The 22,250-nt window shown below is 31.2% G+C and overlaps 1 pseudogene across 1 annotated transcript in view; it reads left to right on the plus strand.

Annotated features, from left to right (window-relative positions):
• The window catches only part of LOC143249120 (death-associated protein kinase 1-like), a 159,731-nt pseudogene that overhangs the window by 36,155 nt on the left and 101,326 nt on the right, over positions 1–22,250 (plus strand). The window contains exons 3-6 of the transcript XR_013027563.1: positions 7,466–7,604; positions 8,321–8,444; positions 14,623–14,698; positions 19,023–19,175. The product of XR_013027563.1 is annotated as a death-associated protein kinase 1-like (transcript). The remainder of the gene's footprint in view (positions 1–7,465; positions 7,605–8,320; positions 8,445–14,622; positions 14,699–19,022; positions 19,176–22,250) is intronic.

Raw genomic sequence — 22,250 nt, forward strand, 5'->3', positions numbered from 1 at the left:
CTTGTGAATAATGATTCTTTTCTTTAAAACAGGAAAGACGAACATCTTAATACGTTGCTGTTTTTTGTTATTTTAGTTGTGAGCTGTTCGCATTTTTTTCTTTAACTAACGCCAGCTTAAGCTAGTCATGGTAACATGCATGGCACGTAGCAAAGGAAAGTACGTTGCTGAACTGAATGAATGAAGAGCATGGTCAGTGCAGATGTGCCGCATCTGTTGTCACAGTATAAAATTAGATGAGTCATTCCTTGTTGTAGTAGGAAACATATTTCTGAACGAAACCTATATTAGTGTAGATGACAAAGATATGGACGATCTGCACAATTAGACCGAATTACTAATCTTTCTCGAAAATTCTCAAAGAGAACTACTGGTACAAGAATATAGAAATATTTCTTCTCAAGATCATACGGAGTGTAAGATCCATAATGAAAGAGATTAAACTTAATTAGTTATATTGTCTACTGATACAGAGTCCATGAGATGATCATGCTACTTGCGAAGAACATGCTCTTCATTGACAACAAAAAACACTTACAATTTGTTTAAGTGACTTCTTGTGTAATTGTTTATCAAGCACATCTTTAAGTTCTCGTGTACTTCATCTTTTGTCTGTTAATTTCTGACGTTCTTTCGCCTTGTCAAATAGTTGTAAATAAAAGAATAATTTTTGTATTATAATCATAAGCTAAATAATGCGTATCTCTGAAACTTCCGTTAACCGATTTGAGAGGGAGAAAACTTTTAATTGCTTATTGTTGTATATGTTTAGCAGTGGGCTTGCTAACCTACAGCTATTGTTCTTAAGTTACATATTTGCCCTGTTTAATATTATATATAAATAGTTTATTGTTTTCTTATGTTATTGAGACCAGGTTATTTATAATCCAGATAAGCACGAATTAATATTTATGCTACAAAAACGGTCGTTTATACATCAAGTGAGTCATCTTTACTAGTTTTGATGTTTTGTATTGTCGCTACTAGACACCACAGAATTTTGTGATAGCCTTTTCAATTTCGAAAATCTCGAATAAATAGTAGTAATCCAAACAGTCAAGTTACAGTATAAACAGAACACCACAGAGATGAAGGAGGGAAATTAAAAATGGGGGTTAAAGTTTATTTGATCGAGCGAAGCGAAGGAACGTGCGCTACAAGCACACCCATTACGGCCGATGTCCAGAGCTCGCCTTAGGACCCTGGAAACTGTTGAGTTCTGTATTAAATTTTGTGCATTTTCATGCTTTTCCCGAGAATAATTTTCCAAACTTAGATGCAGTTTTAATGTATCATAATATAAAGAATAAGAGGCTCGAACGAACATTTTAGTGTTTACAGGCTGGATGGAATCCTAACCAATATTTCTCATGACTAGCCATTTGAAACGAGTAAAACGCAAGAAAATGTGACTGACTATTCAAGTACATCACGGATTGAGGATCTACAGCTGAATGTGTCTATCAAACCTGTCATTTAGTCCGTCCCTTTTAATACGGAGCTGTTGAACTTTTAAGGGGGAAACTTTCAGTGACATTTGTTAGTTGAATTAATAAGCACGCTGCAAGAAGCAGAGTTTCCTAATTAAATCAGTATTTCCAAGAACGTTAGTGTAATTGACTGATAATCAGTTTTATTGCTTCTCAGAAACATTCTCGTATCTGGGAGATAAAAGCAGTTAGATGCATATTAAAAATAAAGTATTTATTTTGGCTTCATTGTTTACTTAAATATATATATATATAAATTAATACGATATGTATCCGCTACCTAACCCCACCGTGGCGAATTTTGACAACAGGAAAATCATGAAAAACACAGAAAAATTAAAAACTGTCTACATCACTGCTTGGGATCTACAAAGAACATTTTTTGTACCAAATTCCGTGTAAGATGGTTGACAAAAATATGAGTGTTTTACAAAAACTCCAAATGGTGCTCTTCTCGCTGAAAACTTGAGAAAAAGACAAACATTCCGAAATTGCCTATACCTCTTTGCATCTTTATACTAAATCCTACGTAAATTGATCGCAATATTACCACGAAATGGACCCAAAACCCTAAATTGACCAAAAATGGACATATTCCACATTTTTTGTATGTATGTGTATAGGTCCTGTAAAAAAAAAATTTTGTACTAGATCCCACGGAAATTGGCCGAAACACGACGGAGTAACTGGCAAAAAATTATGCTTTTTTTGTGGCGTCTTGACCCTCCCCCCATTAAAAGTGGATAAGTCCACCATTTTTGTTTATCCATGTGTGTACCTGTAGAAAATTATTTTTGCATCAAATCCCACGTACATTTATCAAAATATGACCGAGTAATTGACCCAAACCCAATTTTTGCTTTTTCTTCTGATATCTAGTCCCTTAAACAAACTCAAAATGGACAAATTCAACATTTTGGGTGCCTACATGTTGGGCACGTGAAAATGTACATTTGTACGCATTTTCATCTTAAATGCTGCGCAGGAGCCCAAGATATAAATTTTGGAGATGTTCGACCTTTGACCTAGTAAAGTTCTTAAACAAACCTAAGTAAAAAATAAAACATTGTCTGGGTATATTGGATCAAAGAATACATCTACCAAGTTTCAAGTTAATCCACATAGAAATGAAGGAATGGGGTAGATTGAAAATTGTTTGAAGAAGAAGAAATGATACAAAAACCACATACACTACATGGCCAGAAGTATGTTGAAACTTGACCATCACACCCATATGTGCTTGTTGAACATCTCATTCCAAAACCATGGGCATTAATTGCTAATAACAGCCTCCATTCTTCTGGGAAGGCTTTTCACTAGATTTTGAAACATGGCTGCGAGGATTCGTTCTTATTCAGCCACAAAAGCATTAGTGAGGTCAGGCACTGATGTTGGGCGAGAAGGCCTGTCTCGCAGTTGGCGTTTCAGCTCATCCCAAAGGTGCTTGATGGGGTTGAGGTCAGGGTTCTTTGCAGGCCAGTCAAGTTCTTCTACACCAACCCCAGCAAACCATGTCTTTATGGACCTCGTTTTGTGCATGGAGGCATTGTCATGCTGAAAAAAAAAGGGCCTTCCCCAAACTGTTGCCACACAATTTTCTAGAATGTCATTGTATGCTTTAGCATTAAGATTTCCCTTCACTGGAACTAAAGAGCCTAGCCCAAACCATGAGAAACAGCCCTAAACCGTTATTCCTCCACAAAACTTTACAATTGGCACTATGCACTGAGGCAGATAGCATTCTCCTGACATTCACCAAACCCAGATTCGTCTGTCAGGCTGCCAGATAGTAAAGCATGATTCATCACTCCAGATAATGCGTTTTCACTGCTCCAGAGTCCAATGACGGTGTGCTTTACACCACTCTAGCTGATGCTTGGCATTGCACGTGGTGATCTTAGGCTTGTGTGCGGCTGCTTGGCCATGGAAACCCATTTCATGAAGCTCCCATCGAACAGTTCTTGTACTAACGTTGCTTCCAGAGGCCGTTTGGAACTTGGTAGTGAGTGTTATAACTGTGAACAGACGATTTTTACGTGCTACGCACTTCTGCACTCGGCAGTCCTGTTCTGTGAGCTTGTGTGGCCTACCGCTTCGTAGCTGAGTTGTTGTCGTTCCTAGAAGTTTCCACTTCACAATAACAGCACTTACTGTTCACCGGAGCAGCTGTAGCAGGGAAGAAATTTGACGAACTGACTTGTTGGAAAGGTGGCATGCTATGACAGTGCCACATTGAAAGTCACTGAGCTCTTCAGTACGACCCATTTTACTGCCATTGTTTGTCTATGGAAATTACATGGTTGTGTGCTTGATTTTATGCACCTGTTAGCCAAGGATGTGGGTGAAATAGCCGAACTCACTAATTAGAAGGGGTGTCTACATACTTTTGTCCATGTTGTGTATCTATCTATGGAGACATAATTATTAGAATGTTGCTAGGAGATTTAAGAAACACAAAAATTTAATGGCTTATTTATTTTCTATTCAGTAAAATATAGATTTGATCCACATTTCAAATATGCGTGTATGTGAATAATCCCATAGATGGTGCATTTTTTGTACTTTCAAAGGATATATTTAAAAATCGATAAATTTCAACAGCACTACAGCAAACACAGAAACCTAGACTGAAAGCTGGCTATTGGTTTGCAGAGCACAAGTGGTGGAAGGCCCTGTTCATTATTACACTACAACTTAATGTCCATTAAAAATACAACGTACACCTATTAGCTTTGAGATCACGTAATATCTTGAGAAAAAGCTCTTCAAAGTAGTTATTGGATTTAAAATACAATTGCATTGAACTTCTAATCAAACTTTTAAAAGGCAGGATGGCCATACACATCTAAATTGTAGTAGAAGATGGTTGATTTCTTAAGTTGTTACTACTACTGAACTTTAAGGGATTAATTTACTGTATGTGTGTGGGGGCTATATCGCAGATAACGATGAAAATGTAAGATAATCCAGGTAATATCCTACTGAACTGCAATTAACGCCATACTGGTGCAACAGAAAAAAGACGAACTGATGTTTTGGAGCTTTGTAGAACAGAAGCTGACTTTAAAATGTTGTAAAGCTGGAGAGACCAGGATTAACCTGATTATAAAATGAGTAAATAAGTAATACAGAAGAGTATGAAAGACAGAAAATATGGTACTAAAATGTATGATCACAAACGTAGATTGGGTTTATTGCCTTATCATAATCGCCGCACCAACAGTTTCCATGGAAATTGAGCAGTAGATAAATTTTACTTTGGGAGCGTCATCTGATTTATAAATTTTATATTGGAGTGTCTACTGATTTATATATTCTATATTGGGAGTATCTATTGATTTTTATGCCGCTGGTTTGTGAGTGGTGCCACACTTGTGATCTTTAATGTTAAAAAAAATCTCATCGAGTGAAACAACGAGAGCTGCAGCTGTGCTTTTTAAGAAAGCTTTCTGACTATCTAGGTTCCAAAACTGAAGGATTGTTACAGTCACAGGGTAGTGGCAGATTATTTCACTAAACAACCAAGGATAAACCTCCTCCCACCAAAAAAAAAACTTAATTAAAGGACGAAAGAGCAATTTAAAAAGTATATATCGTTGTTTTGTTTGTTTGTTTGTTTTGGAATTTCGCACAAAGCTACTCGAGGGCTATCTGTGCTAGCCGTCCCTAATTTAGTAGTGTAAGACTAGAGGGAAGGCAGCTAGTCATCACCACCCACCGCCAACTCTTGGGCTACTCTTTTACCAACGAATAGTGGGATTGACCATCACATTATACACCCCCACGGCTGGGAGGGCGAGCATGTTTAGCGCGACGCGGGCGCGAACCCGCGACCCTCGGATTACGAGTCGCACGCCTTACATATCGTTGTTTAGTACAATCATAAAGATTCACGTAAACCAAAGGTGTAGTTGTATTTTTTATTACGTACATACTTCTGGGAAACAAGTATAAACAAACGCAAAATGAAAGAAGCCCTACTTATACAACAACTTAAATCAAAATTAAACCAATATGAAGGAACACCTTTATACCTATATTAGTTAATAACCTAACATCCAACTGCAACTCTTCTACAATCCAGTACCCGTTTACACTCTCGTCCCTAAGACTTGTGCCTGAGAACGGTTAGTTACAAACTCTCTTTGTTAACCTGAAGATGACCTAAGAAAGTCGATACGTTGTTTTATACTTCATGTTAATTAAAGTTTTAATACCCATACCAGCCGCCTTGAGAATACATTGTTGCAGGTGTCGTTAAAATGTGTTGATATTCGGCTTAGAATCGAAGTGCTTCTGAGGTGTTTAGTGTGGATGTTCATAAAACTTTAAACAAAACTAGGTTTTAAGTCTCATCATCCATACGATAGACATCACCGATTAATTCACTATAAATGTGCTCCCCTTCCCAAATAAACAGACAAGAACAACGACAACAAACAAAGAGTATAAACATAAACAGAACTCATAATATGAGAAGAGATAATTTAGAGTCACATGACAATGAGCTTTTAATGGTTTCGTATAAGTTAGTGTCTAACGTCTATACGTTTTTGCAAGCTAAAGACCAAATATGTAGAAGAATCACTTGAAACAAGATGTTATATAGTACGACATGCTATTAAAATTTCATAGTTTTAAGAAGACGAGTTATACCGTTTACGCAAGTGAAAATAGTTTCTGTGAACATCTATTTAAATTCAAGAAATATGTTGTTAGATGTGATAGACGATAACATATTGGCTCTTGCGTATGCTATATTTTTAATATTTTGATTTAGATGTTTGTTTGCTTAAAAGACATATAAAACAATATCTATAAAATTTATGCAGTATCTAGAAAAAAGAGTATGATATAAATACAATTATCAGTGAAACAGTGAGTTAGTGAATAATTTACTTCAGAGTTAGAAGTAAGAGTTATATTTATTCAATTACTCAGGAAATTTCTGTTCACAAGTTTATAGGTAAACATTTATTAGTATTATAGTTCCTAACCTAAGTCTACAACTTCAGTCAAAGTTAACATGTAACAAACATTATTCAAAATTAAATTAATTCCTTATTGTTAAGTAAACTAGACTCACTTTTTTCCTTCTTTTTTCAAAGAATCCAAATGAACCTGTCCAAGAAAAAAACACATTACAACAATATTTTTAAAATTTCTTTGTGTTGTTGTGGGTTAACATATAAATATAATCATACAGCTAATGCCAGAATTAACCATATTTCTTGCTTTTGAGTATCAAAGGAATTTCCTTTCAGTGCATCAACAGTGTTGATCATTGTCAGTATGTTTGATGGCTTCTTAAATGTTTGTTGTACTTATATGATATGAATAATTTTAACATAATTTGAACACTTGATGGAATTTGATTTCTAATGATGTTTCTTGTTATTTTTCTTGTAATATACTGATGATGTTTACAGACATTCACATAGTTGCTAAACTTCTTGATCATGGGCCTATAATAACAGTTTATTTCATCACCTGAATGAAACTTTGTGCCAGGTCAAAGACTCTTTATGGTTTAGGTATAACCAGTCATAATTTTGAACATTTGATCACAGGGAAGAACTATTAGTCAAGAACACCCATTGACTGAAGTGACTACTCCTAACCAAGTAGGGGGACTACCTCTCTCACAGCTGATTCATAATCTGATTGATGTGTTAACTACTACCTGCTTAAGCCTTACTATTAGAACATATTGAATTCAGTGATTTTTGGCTCATATTTTCTTCTGTTTTACTGTAATGAGGAAAGAAACTTTAATCAATATATCACAGACATAAATTGAAGAATGTATAATTGTTTCTAAACTTTAAGGCTAAAGACGTAATCCAGAGGTTTTTCATACTGTTGCAGGTGACATAAAAGCAGAAGATTTTTCTTTTTTTCATAAGATTTCATTTGAATGTTGTTGCTGGTTTGCTTTTGTAACATAGAAACTTAAATTACTTAATTTTTTCTAGAATAAAAGGAGGAGAACTATTTGAGTTTGTATCCCAGAAAGAATATCTGAGTGAAAAAGAGACATCAGGTTTCATCAGGCAAATACTGCTAGGATTAAACCATCTGCATGACATGTGTGTGGCTCATCTTGACTTAAAGGTGTGAATCAATATATTTTATCTATATATTACATATATACTTAAATGTTAGAAGTTAAAATTTATTGATAGTTACAGGAATCCACAACTATATACTTATATTATTCAGTGTAATATATCATAATGAGTATTTTGGTTTCAGATCAAGCTATGAAGGAACATTTACAAATGAAATTATATAAAGTGATAGTTTTGTAATTAGTTTTTCATCTTATTCTATGCTGATAGAATAAAACAGTGGTGGCAATGGCAATTGAACAGAGTGTGAAAATTAAAATTTCTTTCATTTGTTGTTCACATCACTTTTTATGTGTTTAAAAAAAGCCTATACATTTAAAAACAAAGCAAATTTGTCAGTTACAACATTGAAGATCAACTGTTTACTTACAACAGTAGAGATTTTCCAAGTAATTGATGCTAAATTTTTCAGATGTTACTTGTACATTCATTTCATCAAATATGTATTTAGCTCTGACTTTACAACTACTTATCAAGCCTTATCTTAATTCTCCCAAATCTATTGCATGTACTACATCTGAAGGCAGTTTATTGCAAAGACTGACCAGAACATATAGATTTAAATCATGTTTGATTTCATTTATTAATTTGAAATGTACAACTATAGGATGTTGTGTTTAATTTTTAATTAAATACTGAGTTCCAGTGCATCACTGTTAATTTTCAATGATAATGAATTTTTTCCCTTTACTTTTCAAGCCTGAGAATGTACTACTAGTGGACAGATCTGGCAAGCACATAAAGTTGATAGATTTTGGACTCTCACGACATATTTCAGTAGATACAGAGATAAGAGAACTTATGGGAACACCAGAATTTGTTGGTAATATTTCAGTTTATTTGATACAAGTTTTTTGACAGATCTTAAAAACTTACCCTTTAAGAGCATGTATTGTTTTCTCTCTACAATTTATTAATTATTTACATCAGGCCTTCTTTATCAGATAATATTTCTGTTCTTTTTGTCTGTGAACTTGTAATTTGTTTGATAACAGGTATATAATGGAAGTTACCTATTGTGAAAAATACTGATCTGTGTTTGGGTAAAAACCAAAACAAATCTTACATTAACTTGATCCCATAATACACGTACATTTCCTCCCTTCAGACTCCTTTGTTATTTTGGTGTGCTCCCACTGTCTATTATTGTTTTCTGGCAGACCTTGATATTCTGTCAATTAAGAAGGTCCAGTGTAACTGCAGAGCCTATTTCAACTTTGTTTTTGTCATATTTGCCACAGGCCAGTGATTATGAACCATAATGTCATATTTTCTTTAAAATGTTAAATTAATAATAGAGACATGGGTCAGTTAACTTTAAATGTGATAGGTACCTAGGATTTTTCAGACCTATGCAAGCTTCTAATATATAATGTTATGCTTTGAAAAAAATTAAAAATCAATCATACAAAATGTAATATGTTTTGTAATGAAGTTGTCCATTTTTTAATAAATCAAGCTTATTCTGTATGACTGTACTTGTTATTGTTGATGAGTTTAAAATAACAATATTAAGTAATCTCATATCATGTCAAATGAAAAATATGTAAGCAATGACTATTCTCTTCTCTTCTCTATAATAAAGCTAATTTGACTGTACTGTAATACCTAAGATAGACAGCTGGAAACTATTAACCTTGTCTCTCATATTAAACATCTGGAACAATTTTAAGGAAAACACTGTAAAATCAAATAAATTGCTAAAGTGCAACATTTCATGTTTACACAATTAAAAATTTATTAAAACCATTAATGATTTTCACTTAAACACTGAAAAGTAATACCTCATCACCTGCACAAATATAAATAATTGTGGAAGATGATGTAGAAATACAACGAAACATGTAACAATGTTTTTAAGTGGGAGCTGTGTAGATGTGAAAATATTGCATTTTAGTTATTTGATTTTAAGTAGTGCATAAGTACTGATTATTCATACTTAAGAAAAATCCTATAATGGAAAAAGTCTGAACATAATACAGTGGGTTTCAAAACCATTTATACTGATTCCCTAAAATTTTATCACTTACAAGGATTTATTTTACTTTTTGTGTTCCTCTCTTTCAGTAATGAGATTAGTGATTTTACTAGGGACACATTAAAATACATGGACATGGTATAGCATATTTTAAAACCATATTTACCATATATATAAACTCTTTTTGCCTCAAAATTAACATTTTTTCCTTGTAAAGAAGAGTTATTTCTTGCAGTGGCTTTGATAAATTGATTTAGAATGATGTAAGGAATATCAAATACTTTAAGTCTCAGTTTTTGAAATTCACTGTACCACATACACACTTTCCTTAATGAAAGTTACTTTTCTAAAATATGTTTCAAAACCTAATTCTCCTGGAACAGGTAATTTTAAGGTATCATAATTTTACTACTGTGTTTTTCTTATATTCACTCTTTACATACAGTATTATTATTATACACTGCTGGCCAAAATCTTAAGGCCAATGAACATAAAGAAAAAATACACATTTTGCATTATTAGATTCAACCACTTATTCGAATATAGTCTCGAAAGATGAAAATAAGAAAATGGTAAATAAAAATAAAAAACTTTTTTTAGCATTTGATAGGGAAAAGGTGAGCACTAAGTGGTCAAAACATACCAAAAAGAAGTCCTAAACAGGTTACGAAATGCTCAACAAGATATCTCAGTAATGAGTTACATGGCTGTCTTTGTGAATAACTTCAAACATTCACTTTGGCATGGTTGATATAAGCGTTTCCAGAAGGCTGGCTGGAATGTTATTCCAAGTGGTAAAGATGGCTTCACAAAGATCATACACTGTTTGGAATTGACGTCCATTTTTATAGACTTCCCTTGCTATCCACCCCCAAACATTTTCAATGGGGTTCAGTTCGGGCGAACAAACTGGATGGTCCAAAAGAATCACGTTATTCGCTGTGAAAAAGTCCTTTGTCCTGCAGGCATTGTGGATTGCAGCATTGTCCTGCTGAAAGATCCAGTATTTCCACACAAGCGAGAGCCTTCAGTTAATAAGAATGCTCTCTCCAACATGCCAATGTAACCCCTGTATAATCTGAACCTCCATTGTTCCATGGAAGGAGAAAGTACCCCAGGTCATGTGTCATATAAAAAATATCTCCGGTGGGATATCCGTATCGTGCCAGTAACGTTGGAAGCCATCCTCCTGCTCAACGCCGTGGAAATTTTCTTGGGCTGACCACTTGAAATTCTCGTTCCGTATCTTTAAGGATCTTTTAAGAAATTTGCAACAGTAGTTTTATTATGCACAATCTCACCAGTGATGGCACATTGAGAGAGACCTTTCTTTTGCAGCTCGACAATTCTGCCATATTCAAACTCTGTCAACTTTTCAGCCTTTGCCATGTTTTTACCCAATGTGACACAGGAGGTATTGACAGCACTAATGCTTGAACACAAATGACTAAATTTCGTTACGTGTTTACTGATTAATGCTTCATTTCAGTATGGTCTGAAATTTTTGACCAGCTAGTATTTAGGCTAATTTCATAGTGTTCACATTTTCTCTATTGAATGCTAAGAAAGTTATTTTATTTCTATTTTAACTATTCTTATTTTCATCTTTTGAAGCTCTACTCAAAGAAGTGGTTGAGTCTAACAATGCAAAATGCATATTTTTTCTTTATGTTCATTGGCCTTAAGATTTTGGCCAGCAATGTGTATATATATATACACACACACACATATAATTATATATTATAACCATAAATGTTTAAGCCATAAATAAAACACATTAACATGAAACAAAATACGCTGCATATTTTTAAAAAGGATCCTAGGGTACAAGCTACAATGTGAGATTACCAAATGTGTCTTAGATTTTGGTGATGACTGCAGAAGTAGGACCCACCTTGCTGTGGGAATAGGCCATCTATCAGTCTTAACCTCCAACTTGCTAGTCTTGCATGAGAAAATTAGAAATTAGGAGAATGAGATGTGGGTGCTCAAGTCCACAACGTCCCACATCTGTATCATCCTTCACTGCCTGCAGACAGTTGTGGGAGGTGACTGCTCTCCCAAGTTTAAATAAGAATGAATGAACATAAAAAGATAAAAAATAAAATATAAATAAACAAATGAAACAAGGTACTACGATTTGGGGGTAAGATGAAACTTACCTCTTGAAGTTTGCATTCCTGCCTCTAGTGTGGTAGAAGCACTAATGAGCATGACACCAGAAAGTGATAGTTTACTGTGATTGTCATGCTTTTATATGTGTCTTAAGATGTTCATCCACATAAAATAATGGCAAGTTTCTAGATGACCTTAATTTTAACTAAAAATAATTTTAGTAGAATTTCTCTGATTTTATTTTCTTTGTATTTATTACAAAATAATTTAATAATTTTACTTAAAATTTCTTTATTAAATCCATTAACTATTATAAATATTTTTGATAAAAGAAAAGATTTTGATTTTCCAGTGTATGGTTTACCCTGCTTACATAGTGATGTGCCATGCCCATCTATTTTAAACATTATAACTTCGCAGTTATTCAGATAAATTGTGTCAATAACATTATATATTTCATAATTATTTATGCTAATTAAATCATAATTATATCTGTAAATTAAAGTAAAAATATCTGGATTTGCATAATTTTTAATAAATATATTTTCATAGTCATATAAATATAAATTTGCTACACATTGGAACTCCTATAACTTGTTTAAAAACCTGTTTATTGAAATATGTAAAATTATTATAAATACAGAAACGTAGTATATCTTTTATGTTTTTGGAACTAAATTTTCTTTCTTCAGTTCTATAAAGGGATAACAACAGAATTTATTATCCAAAATGTATGTCTTTTAGTGTTAAAACTTACATTTCTTATTTTATCAAGTAAAATATTAAGTAGTTTATTTACTAATGTAACCAGTTGTTTGATAATTGTTTTTATTGATTTGAAAATAAATCTCAATTTAATTTGAGATTTATGTAATTTTGGAATGTGAATGGTTGCTGACTATGAAGTTAAGTATAATAGCCTTAACTAGATGACATATTAAATTGAAACTATAATTAGCCAAGCAAGCTGGTTATAGTAACTATATTGCTGCTAATGTAATAAAATGTAATAGCAAAAGATGTCTCACATGTCTCGTTCTAAATACTCTTCATTTTATCACTTATACTAATTCATTTTGTAAAATGAAAAATATAATCCATTTATTATCATGTACAAAATGAAACGTGGAATATGTGGGTCAAACTGTTAAACTTGTCAACCAATCTAAAGATACAGTAATTAATAATTTCATTGAAACTTATCAGAAAATTTCTTCTAAACATAATTCTTACATAGAGTTACCTTTCTTTATGCTATTTGAAAATTACATAAATCTCCAATTAAATGCAGATTTATTTCCAATTCAGTAAAAACATTTATCTAACAACTATCTATATTATTAAATAAATTACTTAATATTTTACTAGATAAAATAAAAAATGTAAGTATTAACAATAAACGACATACATTTTGGATAATTCAAAATAACCAACCTATTTTAGAATGTCTAAGAAAGTGAGAGCAAGTAAATAATATTCAAACATTTGATTTTACAATATTATATATCACAATACCATTAAAAGATTTAATACTTGTGTTAAATTCTTTAATAGAACAATATTGTTATTCTTTTATAGAACTGGAAAAAGAAAATATAGTGCCAAAAATATAAAAGATATATTAAGTTTTTATATTTATAATAATTTTATATTTTTTCAATAAACAGATTTTTAAACAAGTGACAGGAGTTCCCATGGGAACTAACTATTCAACTTGTGTAGCAAATTTGTATTTATATTACTATGAAAATATAATTATTGAAAATAAGGCAAATCCAGATATATTTACTTTAATTTACAGATATAATTATGATTTAATTAGCATAAATAATTCTGAAATATATTATTGACACCAACAGAATTAGAAATTAAAAATACTTCAATTTCTAATACAGATTTGCATTATTTAGATTTAGGAGTAAATTGATAAAAATGATATTAGTATAAATATTTTTGATAAAAGAAAATATTTTGATTTTCCAATTTATGGTTTACCCTCATTACACAGTAATGTACCATACCCATCTATTATAAATATCATAACTTTACAGTTATTCATATATTGTAAAATTTCTAATAAATTACAACATTTTATTAACAATATTGATGTACTGATATGAAAATTAATAGTTAATGGATTTAATAAAGAAATTTTAGATAAAATTATTAATTTTTTCCGTAATAAATACAAAAATGTATTAAATAAATACAAAGAAGGTAAAATCAGAGATATTCTACTAAAAATTTTTTTAGTTAAAAATAAGGTAATCTAGGAATTTGGCACTATTTTATGTGAATGTACATCTTAAGCTGCATATAAAAGCATGACAGTCACAGTAAACTGTCACTTTACTGATGTCATGCTAATTGGTGCTTCTATCGTACTGGGGGCAGGAATGCTAACTTCAAGAGGTAAGTTTTATTTTACTTACCTCTAAATAGTGTATCTTAATTTCATTTTCTATTTTTATTCATTTATTTTCATCTTTTCATGTTTATTTTTTTCTTTCTCTTATTATTATTTTAACTTGGGAGAGGAGTCACCTTCCCAGAACTGTTTGCAGGCAGTGAAGGGTGATATAGATGTGAGACGGTGTATTCCCACCACAGTGTAGGTCCTACTTCTGCAGTCACCTTCAAAACCTACATACATTTTTATAATCCATATTGCAGCTTGTGTCCTAGGATCCTTTTTAAAAATATGCAGCATATTTTGTTTCATGTTAATGTGTTTTGTTTATGGCTTAAAAACGTATGGTTATAATATAATTAATCAGAGATTAGGATTTGCTGTTTTTAATGCAGTCATTCCTCATGATTTTGTTTATTCATTTAGCTTCATTTGGATGTACTTATTTATACAGAATTAAAATATAAAAACCTAAAATCTATTTTTATTTTATTTTAGCTCCAGAAATTGTTAATTTTGAGCCTGTCACTCTAGCAACTGATATGTGGAGTGTAGGGGTTATCACATATAACTTGTGAGTATATACAGTTCCTTATTTTAGAGTAAGTAGCTTAGAACTGAATATGTCACTGTAATATTATTAAGAAAATAATTATATACATCATAAATCATTATTATTATATCATTATATTAAATCATTATTTTCAGTTGGCTTTAAAGGAATATACTTATAATGAAAGTCACAGGATTGCATTGTTCACCTCTTATATTTTGTGTAAAAAGTAAACTTTAGAAACCATTTTTTGGAACTTAAGTTTAGAATTGAAAACAAAAGTTACTTTAAGTAACATGAAATGATTACCTGGAAGTCATTTATCATTTTGTACTTATTTATTTTATACCACAATTATAATATAATATTTTGTTTCTTGTAACTTGTGAATTGTATTGATGAATTTCTGATAATGGAAGATGCTAATCTTTAGTAATGTTTTTATTATAACTTACCATATAAATATTTTTTTAAATGTTCATCAAGAAAGACTGTCTAAAGAAACATCTAAAATTGGTTGTTATTAATTCAGAGTTACTTAAAAACTATCAAAAAATGATAACTGCTCAAATATTCAAAAGCATCTACTGAATGTTTACTTTTTCTTTTAAGTAACTGGTTTCTTCCACCTATTTATTTGTTTTTAAAATTGCTTAGAGTTGATAGTAAACAAGAAATTTAAATATAACCTAATGTTTAGGAACAACATGATACCTGTTTGCCTTTCTCAGTTGCCCTATCCTCTGAGCCAAACTGAAACTGTTCAATAATAATCATAATAAAGATTAAAGCTAGCCCTTATAAAATTTATATCTTCCAAGTTTTCTTTTAAACTCACTCAAATTTACTACCTCTACAACTAGTAAAGGCAACCCATGCCATAAACTGACCACCCTATTTGAAAAATAGAATTACCTTAGGTAAAGACAGCTTTTACCTTGTCTAAAATTTGCATTTGTGTCTCCTAGTTCTATAATTCTGTGTTAAGAATGAAAAATGTTGATTCATCAACATAATCAATTTCTTTTACAATTTTAAACACTTCAATTTGAAAATGAAAAACAATTTTAAGGATCTTAATATCTCTTCATATGACAACCACTCCACCCCAGGTATGATTTTAATAACCATTCTTTGAACAATTTCTAATAATTCAATGTCTTTCGTAAGGTAAAGACCCCAAGACTGAACAAAATACTCCAAATGTGGCCTAACCAGTGACCTATGCAATGAAAATATAACTCCTTTAGACTTGTCTCCAGTTTTTCTCTAAATAGTTCACTGCTTAAGAGACTGATCAATCATTACATCAAGATCCTTTTCTTTCATGACACTCTTAAGGTTATTAAAATCTAAACTATACTTTTATAATTGAAATTATGATAACCCACATGCAATATTTTGCATTTATTTTAATTAAATCCCATTGACTATTTATTTGCCCAACTCACTAAATGATCTAAATCCCTTTGTAAAGCAGCAGCATCCTCTTCACACCCAGCAACATTCAAGACCTTGATATAATATGAAAATTTAAGTAACTTATTGAACATTCCTTCACCTACATCATTAATTTAAATAAAAATGGCAATGGTCCTAAAATTGAACCTTAAGGTACACAATTTGCAATACTAATCCAGTTTGACTGAACTCCATTTAAACAACCCTTTGTTTTTCCATTAAGCCACTCTTCTACCCAGTTAGTTAACACATTTCCCACACCTATAGAGATAAGTTTCTTTACAAGCCTTTTATGTGGTACAACATCAAATGCTTTCTGAAAATCCAGATACACCCTTACCCCTCATCTACAAATGTAGTAACATTTTCAAAGCATGCCAAATATTTTTAAGACAAGATCTTCTCTTAGTGAAACTATGTTTAACTATCCAATAAAATTTTAAACTTTGTTAAATGACTTTAAGAAGTATCTTTCATCAAACTTTCCAAAACATTTTTCTACATGTGATATAAGATGATAATAGGCCTATAATTACTGAGACAACTTCTGTTACCTCCCTATAAGATAGGAGTGATATTAGCTAATTTACAATCTGTTGGTAGTTGTCCACTATTCAAGGACTTATTTAAAAAAATGTGGCAAGTTGCTCACATATTCAATTGTTGGCTTCTTTAAAACCCTCAGGGAAATATTATCTGGCCCAGGAGACTTATCATTCATTAAACTTACCATTTTATTTTAACAAGCTTAATATTTATGCCATTGTCTTATTCAACTTTGTTTTCATCTTTCAATTATTAAAGATGAGGAATACAACTTAAGTCTTCATTACTAAAAACTGAAGAAAAAGCAGAATTTAATAACCTAGCCATTCCTTAATCATCAGATAAAAGCCTACTTTTTTCATCCATCAAGGGTCCATCCCCATCAGAGCATTTTTTTACCCCTAATATGCTTTTAAAAAATCCTTGATGTTACTTTTTTACATTTTCAATCAAATTTTCTTCATACATCCTTTTGTATGTCTTTATTTCCTGTTTGACCAACTCTCATGATTTTCTATAATCTTTTAAATGTTCTATAATACCAGTCAATTTGAATTTCTTAAATTTGTTATGCTTTTCTTTAATTTTATCTCTTGTATTCTTTGTGAGCCAGTCTGGTTTTCTTCCTTTTAGCTACTCTTTTTCTTTTTGTAATTAATATATTTGTTTTGAATATTGAAAAATTTTTCTTTACAAATTTTCTACAATTGCTCAGTTACTCCAAGTAACTCAGTTAGCCAACTCACAACAAATAATTCTTGTTGCATCTATTCAGAAATTGTTTTCTTAAAATTTGGAATAAAAATATAATTATTAATGATTTCAATATGCAGCAAAACATCAAACCTAACACAGAAATGATCACTTTCTGTGTTGGAAATTAAGAGTAAATTTAAAATAACATTATTTCTAATAGTGTTTTTGACCAGTTGGTGAAGAATTACTTACATCTTGAAGGGTTTGCAGAAATCTTTCTCCCTCACGGTTTGACTCTAACCTATCCAATAGGTTATTAATAGTTCATTAATAGTTAATCTTAATTTCACTCTAAAGTTTCTCACCAATTTCATAAGTTTCATCTAGTGGTCTTTAAGAAATTCCCACTAAGAATTTTTCCCATTGATATCCAGTGGATTCATTCTTCTTGCTATTAACCTTAATATTCTCAACTTCAATGGATTGTAACTCACACTTTACATATAGAGCTACTCCACTCCCCTCTCTTTATCACTTCATCCCTATTAAATAACCTATAACCATGTATTTCAAAGACATTTCTGCAATCAAAATAATCTATATTTAACAATGTTTTAATTAGTCCCATTATATCAAAATTTCCTGTTTCCTACCAGTGCCCTAAAGTAATCTGTTTTATTTCTTATATTTCTGTTGAGTAGGTTAGACCAATTAAAAAACCACAGGTACAATCCTATTGAAGTGACTGAATAATTTAAGACCTTTTTCTACATCTTTTGTAATTTAGCATGTGAACTTACCTGTGTAATAATTACTGATCCTAAAAGTAAAAGGATACATAAAACTACAAGGATATTTTTCCAGACAATTCCCATAATGTCTCAGATGAACCTGTCACTAATTTTTTCTTGTAGGTTTCAAGAATGACATGGTAGGATATACATATGCAGAACTTTTGTTGTGCATTTGATTATCACGCAAAAAATATTTTATTATTATTTCCCATGTTTGTTATAATTAACTCTTAAATGTTTAAGCTACTGACATGAAGGTAAAATTTACTTGTAGTAAAAGAAACTGGTTTACTAATATACAAAAAAATAGCTACACCTTAGTTCTGTTTTTATATAGCTAATTTTCTTGATGATCTCCAATAATCAAAAAACAAACAAACAAGGAATTGGTAGTTTAAAATTAGTGTGTTTAACTAATACTTACATTCAATAAACAAAAAATGCATTTAAAAGTTGAAAGTCCAAGTCAGCTGTCTTCATACCAACTAGGTTGGTTACAAGCAATACATTACCTGGTAATATTTTATATGACTAAATATTACTTTGCTTAAAAAAAAGAAGACTTCTTAATACTAAATTAATTGTTGTGAGCCTGCATATAAAACAATTTACATAGTATTGGTGAAATTCACTATCTTTTAGCACTGATTGAAAATTTATAGAAAAATTTGAAAGAAAAGCTGTAATATAATTTTTAACGTTTTTGCTTATAGTAAGCTTTTTATTCAAATTGTTTAATATTAAGAGAAAGTAAACTGTTTTATGGAGTGACTATTATCTCTAATCATTAATTTTTCTCATATTTTATAGAATTGCAAATTGTATTCAAGATCTATTTTTATTTCCAGATTGAGTGGTATATCACCATTTTTAGGAGACAGCAAACAAGAAACTTTTAGCAACATAAGTGCTGTGGACTATTATTTTGATGATGAAAACTTTAGCCATGTCAGTGAGCTTGCCAAAGATTTCATAACTAAACTTCTAGTCAAAGACCCAAGGTAATCAATTTTACTTGTTTTCTGCATGTTTTTCTTTTGTGGAGATATCAAAAGAGGAAATAGCATTTTTAAACAAAGTAGCCACCTTAGTGCACAGTGATATGTCTGCATCCCCACACTACTGAAACCAGGTTTTGATACCCACGGTGGGTAGAGCACATATAGTCCATTATTTAACTTTGTGTTTAGTTCCAAACAAAGAAAGAAAAAAAAAAGTATATATTTTATACTCAACTGAATTAGGCAAGATAGAAAGTGCAGTATTTAGTGTGTATTACTTTAAATTCTTTATATCCATTTTTCAACTCCAATTTTGCTTTTCTGTCATGTTCAAAATTTACATAAAGTACATACAGATTAAAAAAGTATGGAAGGACAGAGAAAAAGAGGAGGATAAGGTTATACACCACTTATTGAGTCTTTAAATGATTTATCTAAATAATTTAGTTTTTTTGTTCTTTAATTTTATATTGGATGTAGTTTTATATTTTTTAAAATTCAGTATGTAAAGAGGTTAATGGCCATTACTGTAGGTAATATAGCTGATAACTCAGCTGAGAACTATATAATTTAACCACTTGAAAGATCTGGTGATTTAAAATCAATAATAATCTAGGTGATATATAAGTAAATGTTTTAATGTACAGTTCACAAAGAACTTAATAATAATGCTACATGAGCAATACACTCATGAAACTAACAGATTTGGGAAGATCATTAGGAAATTTCTTTGGAAATTAAAACAAGTATATTATATATATTTGGCATTAATTTACCAGATAATTTTAAAGTCCTTAATTTGTTGCAGCAATTTTTAAAATGTGGCTTCTATACATCTATCTGTTCAGTATCTTTATTTGTTTAAAAGAACATGTTGATTAACAGATGTGTCTGTTTTACAACTTCTGTAAATTTTCAAAAAGTTTTTTTTCTACATTATTCATTGAAGAGTATCTAATCTTTTCAAAGTATGTAGTTATTGAAATATTTCTGTATATGTTTCTTTTACTGACACTTTGGTTGTTAAGGTTGAAAGGGATCACTAGAAGATTCACTAATATAGTTAAAATGAATGTTTTGATATTGGTTTCATGTACAAAGTTACACAAGTTCATATAATCCTTCTTTCATTTTTGACATTTTTTGTTGCTATGTAGGTGGTATGGCTAAGTATCCTTTTTGTATTGAATTTAGATTCCAGTTCTAATGTTTGTATTTTTTGCTTTACTTCAGGTTCAGTTGACTTTTTTTTCCTTTTTTTTTTGTAAAGTGTAGTTGTATTTCATAGGCTTTCAAAATTATAGCAGGAAGATGTTCATTAATGGAGATAGTTTGAAATTTATAGCAGGTTTTTTTACCCTCATTTACAGGCCTAGCATATAATTCCTAGTCTGGTGGAGATAAGAATGAATGAAAATTCATTTGCTTAAATGCATTTAATATAGCTGAAATGCATTTTCCATCAAATAACTCAGCCTCTAATTGTTAAAACAAATGTTTCTTACAGGACAGATGAAGCTGCTGATTTTGGCAAAACTTCATTCTCTGTTAATCTACTGATCTAATTTCTCATATATAAAAATGCTTGTATATGAGATCTCAGTGCTTATATATGCAAGTTTCTTATTTGTCGGATTGGATAGCATTTTTTTCCATAGAATGTCTTCAACATCACTGATCCAACTTTCACAGTGGATTAAAATATCCACTAAGTATTTTGATACTATGTTGGTGTATTGAGATGGAATAGCCAAAGCTGGAACAAAATTTTAACTGCTTTTATGAAGCCCATGATGGCTTTAAGTTGTTGGTGCATCATAAAAGTGACACTCAGTCTCTTAGTGTGAATGATTGGTGGTAGATTGCAGATGACTAGCTACTTTTCGTTTAGTAAGTACAACAAAATTAGGAAGAGCAGAAGATAGCCTTAGTAGCTTTTGCCATAAATACAAATGCTAAGAAGTAATGCCCTTCATTTATTCAGTGATAAATTATTTCTTTCACAATTTATGCAGAAAGAAAAAAGTGTTTTTAATTTTTAAGATGGTTCAGTTGATCTTTAGATAACCATTTACCCAAAAGATAACTTCTATTAAACAGGGTAATTTCATACAATGTCAAATTGCACACACATTCTCAGAAATTGTTATAAAAATAGCTTCAGATAGGTTTTTTCCCACATTCTTCATGACTTGTCTATCGTGGTTCAAAAAGTGTCATTGTGATATTGCATTAAGATTAAATTTGTTTGTTTGGAATTAAAGTTACACAGTGGACTATCTGTGCTCTGTCCACCATGGGTATTGTAACCCGATTTCTAGCATTGTAAGTCTGCAGATATATCATTGGGGACAAAGATTAAATATTGCCGGTTACCCAATTATAAGAGAAGATGGTTCTCAGTTATTAGAATTTTATCAAAGGAGAAAACTTCTGCTTCATGTACAAAACGTTTTTACTAGGGTGGAGATATTTTGTATTTAAATACATAAAGTTTATTGCTAAAACTTTGTTTTGATATCCTTGGGTATGGCACACATATCCCATTGTATATACAATGTAAAGACATTTGAGCCAAAGGGTCTGATTAAAAATGACAAACCTTTTGAGTTCATTAGCAGGAGGTATCTAGCTTCACTTTCAAAACAAGGGTACTGGGGAAGGTATTAAAATTTGACAGGGTGACTTTTTGGTGCTGTGAGTGTTTATAAACAGATAAGTAATTTTACACACTAAACCATAACAAATAAACATTGCTGTTTGAGATGGGGATCTGAGGGATAACAGCTTCATTCCCCAAATACCTTTCCCTCTGCAGTACACAGCACTATTTACACATCCACCTCTCTTTTAGCATATACTGACGTCACCGTATTTCTCTAAACCTAATTTCATTTTTGATGCTTTAATAAATTTTAAAAAGCGTTCCAAGCATGCACGCACATAACTTTTTTGTATTCTACAGATAACTGTACAAATGTTAATCAAACAAGTTCAAAATATTTTGAAAAAACTTAATCCTGTTAAACGCAGTTTTATGTTTTTACACACTAAAAAATGTTTTTTGCAATTTTA

This window comes from Tachypleus tridentatus, chromosome 4, assembly GCF_004210375.1.
Source record: "Tachypleus tridentatus isolate NWPU-2018 chromosome 4, ASM421037v1, whole genome shotgun sequence".
In the NCBI taxonomy this organism is placed as follows: Eukaryota; Metazoa; Arthropoda; class Merostomata; order Xiphosura; family Limulidae; genus Tachypleus; species Tachypleus tridentatus.